The sequence below is a fragment of the Dreissena polymorpha genome, chromosome 11 (assembly GCF_020536995.1).
Source record: "Dreissena polymorpha isolate Duluth1 chromosome 11, UMN_Dpol_1.0, whole genome shotgun sequence".
NCBI classification, from domain to species: Eukaryota; Metazoa; Mollusca; class Bivalvia; order Myida; family Dreissenidae; genus Dreissena; species Dreissena polymorpha.
In genome coordinates, this window is record NC_068365.1 from 6,724,517 (window position 1) to 6,742,830 (window position 18,314).

General features: G+C 36.9%; 1 long non-coding RNA gene across 3 annotated transcripts; it reads right to left on the minus strand.

The window, feature by feature from the left end:
* Positions 1-303: 303 nt before the first annotated feature.
* LOC127851758 (uncharacterized) lies at positions 304-17,549 on the minus strand. 3 transcript variants are annotated; one of them, XR_008035916.1, is made up of 6 exons: positions 17,503-17,549; positions 14,929-14,990; positions 12,355-12,416; positions 7,207-7,268; positions 2,058-2,119; positions 304-381 (listed from the first exon to the last, which is right to left on the minus strand). It is a non-coding gene; the product is annotated as an uncharacterized LOC127851758 (long non-coding RNA). The 3 variants fall into 3 exon arrangements; XR_008035918.1 differs by lacking the exon at positions 14,929-14,990; XR_008035917.1 differs by lacking the exon at positions 12,355-12,416.
* Positions 17,550-18,314: the final 765 nt, after the last annotated feature.

Below are 18,314 nucleotides of genomic sequence, written 5' to 3' on the forward strand. Positions count from 1 at the left end.
ACGGGTACCATATCCACTACACCTTAGCAACCCCCTTACAAACGAATGATACAAACGGAATAACCAGTATCGACGAAGAGCTCATATTGTTTAGGTTACAATATAGTAAAAGATTTCCTACACAAATTCAATGTAAAAGCAATAACTTTAACGAAAAATAAAGTCAAACTTTTGCGCATAGAGACCCTCATAACCATACCTTTTCTCGAAGAGCATTCCAAGCCGAATTGATTTAAGCAATAAAAAAGATAGGTCACGCGATATGTAAGAAAGAACTCGTCACGAATCAAAAGTCACTGTTTTACGGCCATCTATTTTCCGGCTTCTATCCAGTTCATGAGGGTTTCCCGCCATCTGTCAAAGTCTTATGTAGTCTCCAATCTTCAGATAAAAGAGTGAATTTCTAGTAAACAACAATGTTTTCCCTGCCACATGCACACAGAAATATACTCAAATAAAGTAATGGCAAGTGACCCTACAGAGAACCGTGTCTTCAAATAAATGATGTTCATGTTTTTAGAGAGTATAGCATTGCACTCCAAAAAGATTTAGTATATTGTAACCTAAAGGAAAAATATCTTCTGATTAAAATGTGTTTTTCTTGCATATTCTTATCTTCCTATTCATATTGCACACACATAATAAGTTTGGCTGGATTATCTGTCCATTTGGCCATTTTTTTCATATTTTCACACGCGGGTGTTTTCGGTCCAAAGAAGGCGATTTTAGGCCTGTTAAAGCTTAAATGTCCCTTTAAGATTTAAATGTGCTAAGTTCAATATCTGCAACAAAATACCAAAACAAACCAAATGGACATGCACGTGGGGCTTATGCGGGGTGGTGAAAGAATGACTTTGTTAGATATTTTCACTCTAAGCAATTTTGATAATGTCAATTTTGTGGTTGTTTTTTTTAAATCACCCCAAAAATGTCAATTTCAAAGCAAAGAAAATCCAATTTCATCCAAGAAAATAAACAAATTAGTACAAATGAGAGATCAAAGATACTTTGAAGAGAAGAAATCAATAAGCTTCCAATAACTTGTTGTTTAGCACCAATAAAAGTGTGAAATCTTGAAACGCGCCTTGTCGCTCGGAGCCCAATTATTTGCCAGAGGCCAATGATATATCCTAGCATTTAATGTCATGGGTGCCTTTAAACTGCAGCAGATGGTCAATATGCATTGCCAGCTCTCATTTAGAGGTTCAATAGAATACAAAATTTCATATTTTTGGCACAAAATAAGTACTTTTGACTATTTTTATGGTGGCAATCTGGGTAAAAAATGGGGATTCATAACCAAGCGAAAGAAAAAATGCTCATTTTGGGGGTATAGAATGGACGGAAAGGTTAAAATGAACAAGATACATATATGTAGGCAAGCATTTTAAGCATAGAAATGAGGTTCCATGTAGTAACAGGGGCAGAAAGGCAGCTCAGATCAATGCAGGCTGCCTGAAAGGGGTTTCTAGTACTTCTTTTGGGGACACAGCTTCCCGCAGAATTCTCAACACAACAAACATCATTGATCCATGTCCCCTCTGTATGCAAAGACAAGCAAATAAAGTCAATACTGCCCTTAAATCACTGAATGAGAGAAGCATTTACCAAATAAAAAACAAAACTGGTTGCTGAAAGTGCCAAATTTTGTCAAAAAGATCCCTCTAATGTAAACGATGAAGGGGACACTCGCTACAACAATCCTATGTTTAAGTTGGACGCGACATCTTCTCAAGCCGGAACCATGACTGTAAGCATATTGTGAGAAAACAGTACCAAACACAAGCTAATTGTAGGGTAACAAGTAGCAAATCAACTCAGCTGTGCTGCATACATGCTCAGGAACAAGGATAAACATGTTGAGTGCCAACTTCTGCTGCCAACAGAGCACGAGCTTTACGTGTCAGGACGCGGAATAATCGATACAAACTGCATGGGAATTGCACGACAGCAAGAGTTTGAGTGACCACAAAACTGATTAGGACAGTATTTCACACCTTAAGCATCATAAATATGCTTATTTGCCTGTGTACATGATAATAAATTAGTATTATTACCTGTTTTACCATCAACAACCCTTATCCAGTGGCCCTCGGCTTAGTCGCAGACATTCCTCTACCTGAAAAAGTCAAAATACCCAATAGAAATAGATATAAAATGAAGAAAAAAACATGCATTTATGTATTTTAAGTGTATTTCTATGAATAATATGAGGTGATAAGGCTTGAAATATGCATGATTGTACTAAATATGAAAGCTGGCTCAGTTAAGCATCTGTTGCACTGTCAAAACTGTAAAAATGTCCGCCATTCCATGTAGGTGAAATGGGGCTCCGTTTGAATGTTCATGCTTTACGCACAAGCTATTGTTGCGTTACTGGATTGCGGAGTCCTTGGCATTGAATTCTGACTTCTTGTAGCACAATAACGCTACACGGTCAACCAAAATGCCTTTGAATTTAAGTCGGAAAGCAATTTAGCCCTTATTCGGCTATACAAGGGTGGGGGGTCAACTTGAAAAACAACTATTCCAGGTCAAATAATCTGAATTCATGCATTTAATGCACTAATTTTCTTCTCTTTTGCTAAGAAATTACCAAAAATCAGCTTTCCCAGTCATATTTTGCACTTGCAGATGATATTACATTTTTCACATAAAGCTAGTTTAGGTTACAATATAGTAAAAGATTTCCTACACAAATTCAATGTAAAAGCAATAACTTTAACGAAAAATAAAGTCAAACTTTTGCGCATAGAGACCCTCATAACCATACCTTTTCTCGAAGAGCATTCCAAGCCGAATTGATTTAAGCAATAAAAAAGATAGGTCACGCGATATGTAAGAAAGAACTCGTCACGAATCAAAAGTCACTGTTTTACGGCCATCTATTTTCCGGCTTCTATCCAGTTCATGAGGGTTTCCCGCCATCTGTCAAAGTCTTATGTAGTCTCCAATCTTCAGATAAAAGAGTGAATTTCTAGTAAACAACAATGTTTTCCCTGCCACATGCACACAGAAATATACTCAAATAAAGTAATGGCAAGTGACCCTACAGAGAACCGTGTCTTCAAATAAATGATGTTCATGTTTTTAGAGAGTATAGCATTGCACTCCAAAAAGATTTAGTATATTGTAACCTAAAGGAAAAATATCTTCTGATTAAAATGTGTTTTTCTTGCATATTCTTATCTTCCTATTCATATTGCACACACATAATAAGTTTGGCTGGATTATCTGTCCATTTGGCCATTTTTTTCATATTTTCACACGCGGGTGTTTTCGGTCCAAAGAAGGCGATTTTAGGCCTGTTAAAGCTTAAATGTCCCTTTAAGATTTAAATGTGCTAAGTTCAATATCTGCAACAAAATACCAAAACAAACCAAATGGACATGCACGTGGGGCTTATGCGGGGTGGTGAAAGAATGACTTTGTTAGATATTTTCACTCTAAGCAATTTTGATAATGTCAATTTTGTGGTGTTTTTTTTTAAATCACCCCAAAAATGTCAATTTCAAAGCAAAGAAAATCCAATTTCATCCAAGAAAATAAACAAATTAGTACAAATGAGAGATCAAAGATACTTTGAAGAGAAGAAATCAATAAGCTTCCAATAACTTGTTGTTTAGCACCAATAAAAGTGTGAAATCTTGAAACGCGCCTTGTCGCTCGGAGCCCATTATTTGCCAGAGGCCAATGATATATCCTAGCATTTAATGTCATGGGTGCCTTTAAACTGCAGCAGATGGTCAATATGCATTGCCAGCTCTCATTTAGAGGTTCAATAGAATACAAAATTTCATATTTTTGGCACAAAATAAGTACTTTTGACTATTTTTATGGTGGCAATCTGGGTAAAAAATGGGGATTCATAACCAAGCGAAAGAAAAAATGCTCATTTTGGGGGTATAGAATGGACGGAAAGGTTAAAATGAACAAGATACATATATGTAGGCAAGCATTTTAAGCTTAGAAATGAGGTTCCATGTAGTAACAGGGGCAGAAAGGCAGCTCAGATCAATGCAGGCTGCCTGAAAGGGGTTTCTAGTACTTCTTTTGGGGACACAGCTTCCCGCAGAATTCTCAACACAACAAACATCATTGATCCATGTCACCTCTGTATGCAAAGACAAGCAAATAAAGTCAATACTGCCCTTAAATCACTGAATGAGAGAAGCATTTACCAAATAAAAAACAAAACTGGTTGCTGAAAGTGCCAAATTTTGTCAAAAAGATCCCTCTAATGTAAACGATGAAGGGGACACTCGCTACAACAATCCTATGTTTAAGTTGGACGCGACATCTTCTCAAGCCGGAACCATGACTGTAAGCATATTGTGAGAAAACAGTACCAAACACAAGCTAATTGTAGGGTAACAAGTAGCAAATCAACTCAGCTGTGCTGCATACATGCTCAGGAACAAGGATAAACATGTTGAGTGCCAACTTCTGCTGCCAACAGAGCACGAGCTTACGTGTCAGGACGCGGAATAATCGATACAAACTGCATGGGAATTGCACGACAGCAAGAGTTTGAGTGACCACAAAACTGATTAGGACAGTATTTCACACCTTAAGCATCATAAATATGCTTATTTGCCTGTGTACATGATAATAAATTAGTATTATTACCTGTTTTACCATCAACAACCCTTATCCAGTGGCCCTCGGCTTAGTCGCAGACATACTCTACCTGAAAAAGTCAAAATACCCAATAGAAATAGATATAAAATGAAGAAAAAAACATGCATTTATGTATTTTAAGTGTATTTCTATGAATAATATGAGGTGATAAAGCTTGAAATATGCATGATTGTACTAAATATGAAAGCTGGCTTAGTTCAGCATCTGTTGCACTGTCAAAACTGTAAAAATGTCCGCCATTCCATGTAGGTGAAATGGGGCTCCGTTTGAATGTTCATGCTTTACGCACAAGCTATTGTTGCGTTACTGGATTGCGGAGTCCTTGGCGTTGAATTCTGACTCCTTGTAGCACAATAACGCTACACGGTCAACCAAAATGCCTTTGAATTTAAGTCGGAAAGCAATTTAGCCCTTATTCGGCTATACAAGGGTGGGGGGTCAACTTTGAAAAACAACTATTCCAGGTCAAATAATCTGAATTCATGCATTTAATGCACTAATTTTCTTCTCTTTTGCTAAGAAATGACCAAAAATCAGCTTTCCCAGTCATATTTTGCACTTGCAGATGATATGACATTTTTCACATAAAGCTAGTTTAGGTTACAATATAGTAAAAGATTTCCTACACAAATTCAATGTAAAAGCAATAACTTTAACGAAAAATAAAGTCAAACTTTTGCGCATAGAGACCCTCATAACCATACCTTTTCTCGAAGAGCATTCCAAGCCGAATTGATTTAAGCAATAAAAAAGATAGGTCACGCGATATGTAAGAAAGAACTCGTCACGAATCAAAAGTCACTGTTTTACGGCCATCTATTTACCGGCTTTCTATCCAGTTCATGAGGGTTTCCCGCCATCTGTCAAAGTCTTATGTAGTCTCCAATCTTCAGATAAAAGAGTGAATTTCTAGTAAACAACAATGTTTTCCCTGCCACATGCACACAGAAATATACTCAAATGAAGTCATGGCAAGTGACCCTACAGAGAACCGTGTCTTCAAATAAATGATGTTCATGTTTTTAGAGAGTATAGCATTGCACTCCAAAAAGATTTAGTATATTGTAACCTAAAGGAAAAATATCTTCTGATTAAAATGTGTTTTTCTTGCATATTCTTATCTTCCTATTCATATTGCACACACATAATAAGTTTGGCTGGATTATCTGTCCATTTGGCCATTTTTTTTCATATTTTCCACACGCGGGTGTTTTCGGTCCAAAGAAGGCGATTTTAGGCCTGTTAAAGCTTAAATGTCCCTTTAAGATTTAAATGTGCTAAGTTCAATATCTGCAACAAAATACCAAAACAAACCAAATGGACATGCACGTGGGGCTTATGCGGGGTGGTGAAAGAATGACTTTGTTAGATATTTTCACTCTAAGCAATTTTGATAATGTCAATTTTGTGGGTTTTTTTTTTAAAATCACCCCAAAAATGTCAATTTCAAAGCAAAGAAAATCCAATTTCATCCAAGAAAATAAACAAATTAGTACAAATGAGAGATCAAAGATACTTTGAAGAGAAGAAATCAATAAGCTTCCAATAACTTGTTGTTTAGCACCAATAAAAGTGTGAAATCTTGAAACGCGCCTTGTCGCTCGGAGCCCATTTATTTGCCAGAGGCCAATGATATATCCTAGCATTTAATGTCATGGGTGCCTTTAAACTGCAGCAGATGGTCAATATGCATTGCCAGCTCTCATTTAGAGGTTCAATAGAATACAACATTTCATATTTTTGGCACAAAATAAGTACTTTTGACTATTTTTATGGTGGCAATCTGGGTAAAAAATGGGGATTCATAACCAAGCGAAAGAAAAAATGCTCATTTTGGGGGTATAGAATGGACGGAAAGGTTAAAATGAACAAGATACATATATGTAGGCAAGCATTTTAAGCTTAGAAATGAGGTTCCATGTAGTAACAGGGGCAGAAAGGCAGCTCAGATCAATGCAGGCTGCCTGAAAGGGGTTTCTAGTACTTCTTTTGGGGACACAGCTTCCCGCAGAATTCTCAACACAACAAACATCATTGATCCATGTCACCTCTGTATGCAAAGACAAGCAAATAAAGTCAATACTGCTCTTAAATCACTGAATGAGAGAAGCATTTACCAAATAAAAAACAAAACTGGTTGCTGAAAGTGCCAAATTTTGTCAAAAAGATCCCTCTAATGTAAACGATGAAGGGGACACTCGCTACAACAATCCTATGTTTAAGTTGGACGCGACATCTTCTCAAGCCGGAACCATGACTGTAAGCATATTGTGAGAAAACAGTACCAAACACAAGCTAATTGTAGGGTAACAAGTAGCAAATCAACTCAGCTGTGCTGCATACATGCTCAGGAACAAGGATAAACATGTTGAGTGCCAACTTCTGCTGCCAACAGAGCACGAGCTTACGTGTCAGGACGCGGAATAATCGATACAAACTGCATGGGAATTGCACGACAGCAAGAGTTTGAGTGACCACAAAACTGATTAGGACAGTATTTCACACCTTAAGCATCATAAATATGCTTATTTGCCTGTGTACATGATAATAAATTAGTATTATTACCTGTTTTACCATCAACAACCCTTATCCAGTGGCCCTCGGCTTAGTCGCAGACATAACTCTACCTGAAAAAGTCAAAATACCCAATAGAAATAGATATAAAATGAAGAAAAAAACATGCATTTATGTATTTTAAGTGTATTTCTATGAATAATATGAGGTGATAAAGCTTGAAATATGCATGATTGTACTAAATATGAAAGCTGGCTTAGTTCAGCATCTGTTGCACTGTCAAAACTGTAAAAATGTCCGCCATTCCATGTAGGTGAAATGGGGCTCCGTTTGAATGTTCATGCTTTACGCACAAGCTATTGTTGCGTTACTGGATTGCGGAGTCCTTGGCGTTGAATTCTGACTCCTTGTAGCACAATAACGCTACACGGTCAACCAAAATGCCTTTGAATTTAAGTCGGAAAGCAATTTAGCCCTTATTCGGCTATACAAGGGTGGGGGGTCAATTTGAAAAACAACTATTCCAGGTCAAATAATCTGAATTCATGCATTTAATGCACTAATTTTCTTCTCTTTTGCTAAGAAATGACCAAAAATCAGCTTTCCCAGTCATATTTTGCACTTGCAGATGATATGACATTTTTCACATAAAGCTAGTTTAGGTTACAATATAGTAAAAGATTTCCTACACAAATTCAATGTAAAAGCAATAACTTTAACGAAAAATAAAGTCAAACTTTTGCGCATAGAGACCCTCATAACCATACCTTTTCTCGAAGAGCATTCCAAGCCGAATTGATTTAAGCAATAAAAAAGATAGGTCACGCGATATGTAAGAAAGAACTCGTCACGAATCAAAAGTCACTGTTTTACGGCCATCTATTTACCGGTTTCTATCCAGTTCATGAGGGTTTCCCGCCATCTGTCAAAGTCTTATGTAGTCTCCAATCTTCAGATAAAAGAGTGAATTTCTAGTAAACAACAATGTTTTCCCTGCCACATGCACACAGAAATATACTCAAATGAAGTCATGGCAAGTGACCCTACAGAGAACCGTGTCTTCAAATAAATGATGTTCATGTTTTTAGAGAGTATAGCATTGCACTCCAAAAAGATTTAGTATATTGTAACCTAAAGGAAAAATATCTTCTGATTAAAATGTGTTTTTCTTGCATATTCTTATCTTCCTATTCATATTGCACACACATAATAAGTTTGGCTGGATTATCTGTCCATTTGGCCATTTTTTTTCATATTTCCACACGCGGGTGTTTTCGGTCCAAAGAAGGCGATTTTAGGCCTGTTAAAGCTTAAATGTCCCTTTAAGATTTAAATGTGCTAAGTTCAATATCTGCAACAAAATACCAAAACAAACCAAATGGACATGCACGTGGGGCTTATGCGGGGTGGTGAAAGAATGACTTTGTTAGATATTTTCACTCTAAGCAATTTTGATAATGTCAATTTTGTGGGTTTTTTTTTTAAATCACCCCAAAAATGTCAATTTCAAAGCAAAGAAAATCCAATTTCATCCAAGAAAATAAACAAATTAGTACAAATGAGAGATCAAAGATACTTTGAAGAGAAGAAATCAATAAGCTTCCAATAACTTGTTGTTTAGCACCAATAAAAGTGTGAAATCTTGAAACGCGCCTTGTCGCTCGGAGCCCATTTATTTGCCAGAGGCCAATGATATATCCTAGCATTTAATGTCATGGGTGCCTTTAAACTGCAGCAGATGGTCAATATGCATTGCCAGCTCTCATTTAGAGGTTCAATAGAATACAACATTTCATATTTTTGGCACAAAATAAGTACTTTTGACTATTTTTATGGTGGCAATCTGGGTAAAAAATGGGGATTCATAACCAAGCGAAAGAAAAAATGCTCATTTTGGGGGTATAGAATGGACGGAAAGGTTAAAATGAACAAGATACATATATGTAGGCAAGCATTTTAAGCTTAGAAATGAGGTTCCATGTAGTAACAGGGGCAGAAAGGCAGCTCAGATCAATGCAGGCTGCCTGAAAGGGGTTTCTAGTACTTCTTTTGGGGACACAGCTTCCCGCAGAATTCTCAACACAACAAACATCATTGATCCATGTCACCTCTGTATGCAAAGACAAGCAAATAAAGTCAATACTGCTCTTAAATCACTGAATGAGAGAAGCATTTACCAAATAAAAAACAAAACTGGTTGCTGAAAGTGCCAAATTTTGTCAAAAAGATCCCTCTAATGTAAACGATGAAGGGGACACTCGCTACAACAATCCTATGTTTAAGTTGGACGCGACATCTTCTCAAGCCGGAACCATGACTGTAAGCATATTGTGAGAAAACAGTACCAAACACAAGCTAATTGTAGGGTAACAAGTAGCAAATCAACTCAGCTGTGCTGCATACATGCTCAGGAACAAGGATAAACATGTTGAGTGCCAACTTCTGCTGCCAACAGAGCACGAGCTTACGTGTCAGGACGCGGAATAATCGATACAAACTGCATGGGAATTGCACGACAGCAAGAGTTTGAGTGACCACAAAACTGATTAGGACAGTATTTCACACCTTAAGCATCATAAATATGCTTATTTGCCTGTGTACATGATAATAAATTAGTATTATTACCTGTTTTACCATCAACAACCCTTATCCAGTGGCCCTCGGCTTAGTCGCAGACATACTCTACCTGAAAAAGTCAAAATACCCAATAGAAATAGATATAAAATGAAGAAAAAAACATGCATTTATGTATTTTAAGTGTATTTCTATGAATAATATGAGGTGATAAAGCTTGAAATATGCATGATTGTACTAAATATGAAAGCTGGCTTAGTTCAGCATCTGTTGCACTGTCAAAACTGTAAAAATGTCCGCCATTCCATGTAGGTGAAATGGGGCTCCGTTTGAATGTTCATGCTTTACGCACAAGCTATTGTTGCGTTACTGGATTGCGGAGTCCTTGGCGTTGAATTCTGACTCCTTGTAGCACAATAACGCTACACGGTCAACCAAAATGCCTTTGAATTTAAGTCGGAAAGCAATTTAGCCCTTATTCGGCTATACAAGGGTGGGGGGTCAACTTGAAAAACAACTATTCCAGGTCAAATAATCTGAATTCATGCATTTAATGCACTAATTTTCTTCTCTTTTGCTAAGAAATGACCAAAAATCAGCTTTCCCAGTCATATTTTGCACTTGCAGATGATATGACATTTTTCACATAAAGCTAGTTTAGGTTACAATATAGTAAAAGATTTCCTACACAAATTCAATGTAAAAGCAATAACTTTAACGAAAAATAAAGTCAAACTTTTGCGCATAGAGACCCTCATAACCATACCTTTTCTCGAAGAGCATTCCAAGCCGAATTGATTTAAGCAATAAAAAAGATAGGTCACGCGATATGTAAGAAAGAACTCGTCACGAATCAAAAGTCACTGTTTTACGGCCATCTATTTACCGGTTTCTATCCAGTTCATGAGGGTTTCCCGCCATCTGTCAAAGTCTTATGTAGTCTCCAATCTTCAGATAAAAGAGTGAATTTCTAGTAAACAACAATGTTTTCCCTGCCACATGCACACAGAAATATACTCAAATGAAGTCATGGCAAGTGACCCTACAGAGAACCGTGTCTTCAAATAAATGATGTTCATGTTTTTAGAGAGTATAGCATTGCACTCCAAAAAGATTTAGTATATTGTAACCTAAAGGAAAAATATCTTCTGATTAAAATGTGTTTTTCTTGCATATTCTTATCTTCCTATTCATATTGCACACACATAATAAGTTTGGCTGGATTATCTGTCCATTTGGCCATTTTTTTTCATATTTCCACACGCGGGTGTTTTCGGTCCAAAGAAGGCGATTTTAGGCCTGTTAAAGCTTAAATGTCCCTTTAAGATTTAAATGTGCTAAGTTCAATATCTGCAACAAAATACCAAAACAAACCAAATGGACATGCACGTGGGGCTTATGCGGGGTGGTGAAAGAATGACTTTGTTAGATATTTTCACTCTAAGCAATTTTGATAATGTCAATTTTGTGGGTTTTTTTTTTAAAATCACCCCAAAAATGTCAATTTCAAAGCAAAGAAAATCCAATTTCATCCAAGAAAATAAACAAATTAGTACAAATGAGAGATCAAAGATACTTTGAAGAGAAGAAATCAATAAGCTTCCAATAACTTGTTGTTTAGCACCAATAAAAGTGTGAAATCTTGAAACGCGCCTTGTCGCTCGGAGCCCATTTATTTGCCAGAGGCCAATGATATATCCTAGCATTTAATGTCATGGGTGCCTTTAAACTGCAGCAGATGGTCAATATGCATTGCCAGCTCTCATTTAGAGGTTCAATAGAATACAACATTTCATATTTTTGGCACAAAATAAGTACTTTTGACTATTTTTATGGTGGCAATCTGGGTAAAAAATGGGGATTCATAACCAAGCGAAAGAAAAAATGCTCATTTTGGGGGTATAGAATGGACGGAAAGGTTAAAATGAACAAGATACATATATGTAGGCAAGCATTTTAAGCTTAGAAATGAGGTTCCATGTAGTAACAGGGGCAGAAAGGCAGCTCAGATCAATGCAGGCTGCCTGAAAGGGGTTTCTAGTACTTCTTTTGGGGACACAGCTTCCCGCAGAATTCTCAACACAACAAACATCATTGATCCATGTCACCTCTGTATGCAAAGACAAGCAAATAAAGTCAATACTGCTCTTAAATCACTGAATGAGAGAAGCATTTACCAAATAAAAAACAAAACTGGTTGCTGAAAGTGCCAAATTTTGTCAAAAAGATCCCTCTAATGTAAACGATGAAGGGGACACTCGCTACAACAATCCTATGTTTAAGTTGGACGCGACATCTTCTCAAGCCGGAACCATGACTGTAAGCATATTGTGAGAAAACAGTACCAAACACAAGCTAATTGTAGGGTAACAAGTAGCAAATCAACTCAGCTGTGCTGCATACATGCTCAGGAACAAGGATAAACATGTTGAGTGCCAACTTCTGCTGCCAACAGAGCACGAGCTTACGTGTCAGGACGCGGAATAATCGATACAAACTGCATGGGAATTGCACGACAGCAAGAGTTTGAGTGACCACAAAACTGATTAGGACAGTATTTCACACCTTAAGCATCATAAATATGCTTATTTGCCTGTGTACATGATAATAAATTAGTATTATTACCTGTTTTACCATCAACAACCCTTATCCAGTGGCCCTCGGCTTAGTCGCAGACATAACTCTACCTGAAAAAGTCAAAATACCCAATAGAAATAGATATAAAATGAAGAAAAAAACATGCATTTATGTATTTTAAGTGTATTTCTATGAATAATATGAGGTGATAAAGCTTGAAATATGCATGATTGTACTAAATATGAAAGCTGGCTTAGTTCAGCATCTGTTGCACTGTCAAAACTGTAAAAATGTCCGCCATTCCATGTAGGTGAAATGGGGCTCCGTTTGAATGTTCATGCTTTACGCACAAGCTATTGTTGCGTTACTGGATTGCGGAGTCCTTGGCGTTGAATTCTGACTCCTTGTAGCACAATAACGCTACACGGTCAACCAAAATGCCTTTGAATTTAAGTCGGAAAGCAATTTAGCCCTTATTCGGCTATACAAGGGTGGGGGGTCAATTTGAAAAACAACTATTCCAGGTCAAATAATCTGAATTCATGCATTTAATGCACTAATTTTCTTCTCTTTTGCTAAGAAATGACCAAAAATCAGCTTTCCCAGTCATATTTTGCACTTGCAGATGATATGACATTTTTCACATAAAGCTAGTTTAGGTTACAATATAGTAAAAGATTTCCTACACAAATTCAATGTAAAAGCAATAACTTTAACGAAAAATAAAGTCAAACTTTTGCGCATAGAGACCCTCATAACCATACCTTTTCTCGAAGAGCATTCCAAGCCGAATTGATTTAAGCAATAAAAAAGATAGGTCACGCGATATGTAAGAAAGAACTCGTCACGAATCAAAAGTCACTGTTTTACGGCCATCTATTTACCGGTTTCTATCCAGTTCATGAGGGTTTCCCGCCATCTGTCAAAGTCTTATGTAGTCTCCAATCTTCAGATAAAAGAGTGAATTTCTAGTAAACAACAATGTTTTCCCTGCCACATGCACACAGAAATATACTCAAATGAAGTCATGGCAAGTGACCCTACAGAGAACCGTGTCTTCAAATAAATGATGTTCATGTTTTTAGAGAGTATAGCATTGCACTCCAAAAAGATTTAGTATATTGTAACCTAAAGGAAAAATATCTTCTGATTAAAATGTGTTTTTCTTGCATATTCTTATCTTCCTATTCATATTGCACACACATAATAAGTTTGGCTGGATTATCTGTCCATTTGGCCATTTTTTTTCATATTTCCACACGCGGGTGTTTTCGGTCCAAAGAAGGCGATTTTAGGCCTGTTAAAGCTTAAATGTCCCTTTAAGATTTAAATGTGCTAAGTTCAATATCTGCAACAAAATACCAAAACAAACCAAATGGACATGCACGTGGGGCTTATGCGGGGTGGTGAAAGAATGACTTTGTTAGATATTTTCACTCTAAGCAATTTTGATAATGTCAATTTTGTGGGTTTTTTTTTAAAATCACCCCAAAAATGTCAATTTCAAAGCAAAGAAAATCCAATTTCATCCAAGAAAATAAACAAATTAGTACAAATGAGAGATCAAAGATACTTTGAAGAGAAGAAATCAATAAGCTTCCAATAACTTGTTGTTTAGCACCAATAAAAGTGTGAAATCTTGAAACGCGCCTTGTCGCTCGGAGCCCATTTATTTGCCAGAGGCCAATGATATATCCTAGCATTTAATGTCATGGGTGCCTTTAAACTGCAGCAGATGGTCAATATGCATTGCCAGCTCTCATTTAGAGGTTCAATAGAATACAACATTTCATATTTTTGGCACAAAATAAGTACTTTTGACTATTTTTATGGTGGCAATCTGGGTAAAAAATGGGGATTCATAACCAAGCGAAAGAAAAAATGCTCATTTTGGGGGTATAGAATGGACGGAAAGGTTAAAATGAACAAGATACATATATGTAGGCAAGCATTTTAAGCTTAGAAATGAGGTTCCATGTAGTAACAGGGGCAGAAAGGCAGCTCAGATCAATGCAGGCTGCCTGAAAGGGGTTTCTAGTACTTCTTTTGGGGACACAGCTTCCCGCAGAATTCTCAACACAACAAACATCATTGATCCATGTCACCTCTGTATGCAAAGACAAGCAAATAAAGTCAATACTGCTCTTAAATCACTGAATGAGAGAAGCATTTACCAAATAAAAAACAAAACTGGTTGCTGAAAGTGCCAAATTTTGTCAAAAAGATCCCTCTAATGTAAACGATGAAGGGGACACTCGCTACAACAATCCTATGTTTAAGTTGGACGCGACATCTTCTCAAGCCGGAACCATGACTGTAAGCATATTGTGAGAAAACAGTACCAAACACAAGCTAATTGTAGGGTAACAAGTAGCAAATCAACTCAGCTGTGCTGCATACATGCTCAGGAACAAGGATAAACATGTTGAGTGCCAACTTCTGCTGCCAACAGAGCACGAGCTTACGTGTCAGGACGCGGAATAATCGATACAAACTGCATGGGAATTGCACGACAGCAAGAGTTTGAGTGACCACAAAACTGATTAGGACAGTATTTCACACCTTAAGCATCATAAATATGCTTATTTGCCTGTGTACATGATAATAAATTAGTATTATTACCTGTTTTACCATCAACAACCCTTATCCAGTGGCCCTCGGCTTAGTCGCAGACATAACTCTACCTGAAAAAGTCAAAATACCCAATAGAAATAGATATAAAATGAAGAAAAAAACATGCATTTATGTATTTTAAGTGTATTTCTATGAATAATATGAGGTGATAAAGCTTGAAATATGCATGATTGTACTAAATATGAAAGCTGGCTTAGTTCAGCATCTGTTGCACTGTCAAAACTGTAAAAATGTCCGCCATTCCATGTAGGTGAAATGGGGCTCCGTTTGAATGTTCATGCTTTACGCACAAGCTATTGTTGCGTTACTGGATTGCGGAGTCCTTGGCGTTGAATTCTGACTCCTTGTAGCACAATAACGCTACACGGTCAACCAAAATGCCTTTGAATTTAAGTCGGAAAGCAATTTAGCCCTTATTCGGCTATACAAGGGTGGGGGGTCAATTTGAAAAACAACTATTCCAGGTCAAATAATCTGAATTCATGCATTTAATGCACTAATTTTCTTCTCTTTTGCTAAGAAATGACCAAAAATCAGCTTTCCCAGTCATATTTTGCACTTGCAGATGATATGACATTTTTCACATAAAGCTAGTTTAGGTTACAATATAGTAAAAGATTTCCTACACAAATTCAATGTAAAAGCAATAACTTTAACGAAAAATAAAGTCAAACTTTTGCGCATAGAGACCCTCATAACCATACCTTTTCTCGAAGAGCATTCCAAGCCGAATTGATTTAAGCAATAAAAAAGATAGGTCACGCGATATGTAAGAAAGAACTCGTCACGAATCAAAAGTCACTGTTTTACGGCCATCTATTTACCGGTTTCTATCCAGTTCATGAGGGTTTCCCGCCATCTGTCAAAGTCTTATGTAGTCTCCAATCTTCAGATAAAAGAGTGAATTTCTAGTAAACAACAATGTTTTCCCTGCCACATGCACACAGAAATATACTCAAATGAAGTCATGGCAAGTGACCCTACAGAGAACCGTGTCTTCAAATAAATGATGTTCATGTTTTTAGAGAGTATAGCATTGCACTCCAAAAAGATTTAGTATATTGTAACCTAAAGGAAAAATATCTTCTGATTAAAATGTGTTTTTCTTGCATATTCTTATCTTCCTATTCATATTGCACACACATAATAAGTTTGGCTGGATTATCTGTCCATTTGGCCATTTTTTTTCATATTTCCACACGCGGGTGTTTTCGGTCCAAAGAAGGCGATTTTAGGCCTGTTAAAGCTTAAATGTCCCTTTAAGATTTAAATGTGCTAAGTTCAATATCTGCAACAAAATACCAAAACAAACCAAATGGACATGCACGTGGGGCTTATGCGGGGTGGTGAAAGAATGACTTTGTTAGATATTTTCACTCTAAGCAATTTTGATAATGTCAATTTTGTGGGTTTTTTTTTAAAATCACCCCAAAAATGTCAATTTCAAAGCAAAGAAAATCCAATTTCATCCAAGAAAATAAACAAATTAGTACAAATGAGAGATCAAAGATACTTTGAAGAGAAGAAATCAATAAGCTTCCAATAACTTGTTGTTTAGCACCAATAAAAGTGTGAAATCTTGAAACGCGCCTTGTCGCTCGGAGCCCATTTATTTGCCAGAGGCCAATGATATATCCTAGCATTTAATGTCATGGGTGCCTTTAAACTGCAGCAGATGGTCAATATGCATTGCCAGCTCTCATTTAGAGGTTCAATAGAATACAACATTTCATATTTTTGGCACAAAATAAGTACTTTTGACTATTTTTATGGTGGCAATCTGGGTAAAAAATGGGGATTCATAACCAAGCGAAAGAAAAAATGCTCATTTTGGGGGTATAGAATGGACGGAAAGGTTAAAATGAACAAGATACATATATGTAGGCAAGCATTTTAAGCTTAGAAATGAGGTTCCATGTAGTAACAGGGGCAGAAAGGCAGCTCAGATCAATGCAGGCTGCCTGAAAGGGGTTTCTAGTACTTCTTTTGGGGACACAGCTTCCCGCAGAATTCTCAACACAACAAACATCATTGATCCATGTCACCTCTGTATGCAAAGACAAGCAAATAAAGTCAATACTGCTCTTAAATCACTGAATGAGAGAAGCATTTACCAAATAAAAAACAAAACTGGTTGCTGAAAGTGCCAAATTTTGTCAAAAAGATCCCTCTAATGTAAACGATGAAGGGGACACTCGCTACAACAATCCTATGTTTAAGTTGGACGCGACATCTTCTCAAGCCGGAACCATGACTGTAAGCATATTGTGAGAAAACAGTACCAAACACAAGCTAATTGTAGGGTAACAAGTAGCAAATCAACTCAGCTGTGCTGCATACATGCTCAGGAACAAGGATAAACATGTTGAGTGCCAACTTCTGCTGCCAACAGAGCACGAGCTTACGTGTCAGGACGCGGAATAATCGATACAAACTGCATGGGAATTGCACGACAGCAAGAGTTTGAGTGACCACAAAACTGATTAGGACAGTATTTCACACCTTAAGCATCATAAATATGCTTATTTGCCTGTGTACATGATAATAAATTAGTATTATTACCTGTTTTACCATCAACAACCCTTATCCAGTGGCCCTCGGCTTAGTCGCAGACATAACTCTACCTGAAAAAGTCAAAATACCCAATAGAAATAGATATAAAATGAAGAAAAAAACATGCATTTATGTATTTTAAGTGTATTTCTATGAATAATATGAGGTGATAAAGCTTGAAATATGCATGATTGTACTAAATATGAAAGCTGGCTTAGTTCAGCATCTGTTGCACTGTCAAAACTGTAAAAATGTCCGCCATTCCATGTAGGTGAAATGGGGCTCCGTTTGAATGTTCATGCTTTACGCACAAGCTATTGTTGCGTTACTGGATTGCGGAGTCCTTGGCGTTGAATTCTGACTCCTTGTAGCACAATAACGCTACACGGTCAACCAAAATGCCTTTGAATTTAAGTCGGAAAGCAATTTAGCCCTTATTCGGCTATACAAGGGTGGGGGGGTCAATTTGAAAAACAACTATTCCAGGTCAAATAATCTGAATTCATGCATTTAATGCACTAATTTTCTTCTCTTTTGCTAAGAAATGACCAAAAATCAGCTTTCCCAGTCATATTTTGCACTTGCAGATGATATGACATTTTTCACATAAAGCTAGTTTAGGTTACAATATAGTAAAAGATTTCCTACACAAATTCAATGTAAAAGCAATAACTTTAACGAAAAATAAAGTCAAACTTTTGCGCATAGAGACCCTCATAACCATACCTTTTCTCGAAGAGCATTCCAAGCCGAATTGATTTAAGCAATAAAAAAGATAGGTCACGCGATATGTAAGAAAGAACTCGTCACGAATCAAAAGT